The sequence below is a fragment of the Ipomoea triloba genome, chromosome 16 (genome assembly GCF_003576645.1).
Source record: "Ipomoea triloba cultivar NCNSP0323 chromosome 16, ASM357664v1".
NCBI lineage: Eukaryota > Viridiplantae > Streptophyta > Magnoliopsida > Solanales > Convolvulaceae > Ipomoea > Ipomoea triloba.
This window is the reverse complement of record NC_044931.1, coordinates 7,614,728-7,615,286: the sequence shown is the minus strand read 5'-3', so window position 1 is coordinate 7,615,286 and position 559 is coordinate 7,614,728.

Below are 559 nucleotides of genomic sequence, written 5' to 3'. Positions count from 1 at the left end.
GCGACGATGCCGCAGTAGTGAGCGAGGGTGTGCTCGGTAGTCTCTGGATGGCTAGGAAGCGAAAATTGTCAAACTCCAACTATGCAACCCAACCCTAATTGTGGAATACAATAACAATGAGGGAAAAAAATTACCCCCACCGGTTCGCAATAAAACCCCCCATAACCCAAAACTACCCCTCAAATAAATAATCCACCGAATTATCTGGCCTAAAAAATGAGTATTTTAACCAAAAAAAAACTCTTTTAATCTACACCGTTGATCTCACTATTTATAAGGCCAAGAACGGTGTACATGGACTCATATAATAAAAAGGACTCATTTGAACAGTAGTATATATATATATATATATATATTTATTCAAATGTGGCGGCGAGCTTCGGTGCGGTTATGCGTCATAATCTGCACCGTCCAATTTCATTAATCGTACTGAAATTCGCGTATGTTTAAGTGGGTTATTATGGTAATTTTAGTATTTATATTGCATGCATTGGAATGGTGCATTTTAGTACATAGTGTGGTGTGTTTGAATACATGTTGTGGTGCGTTTTATTACGTA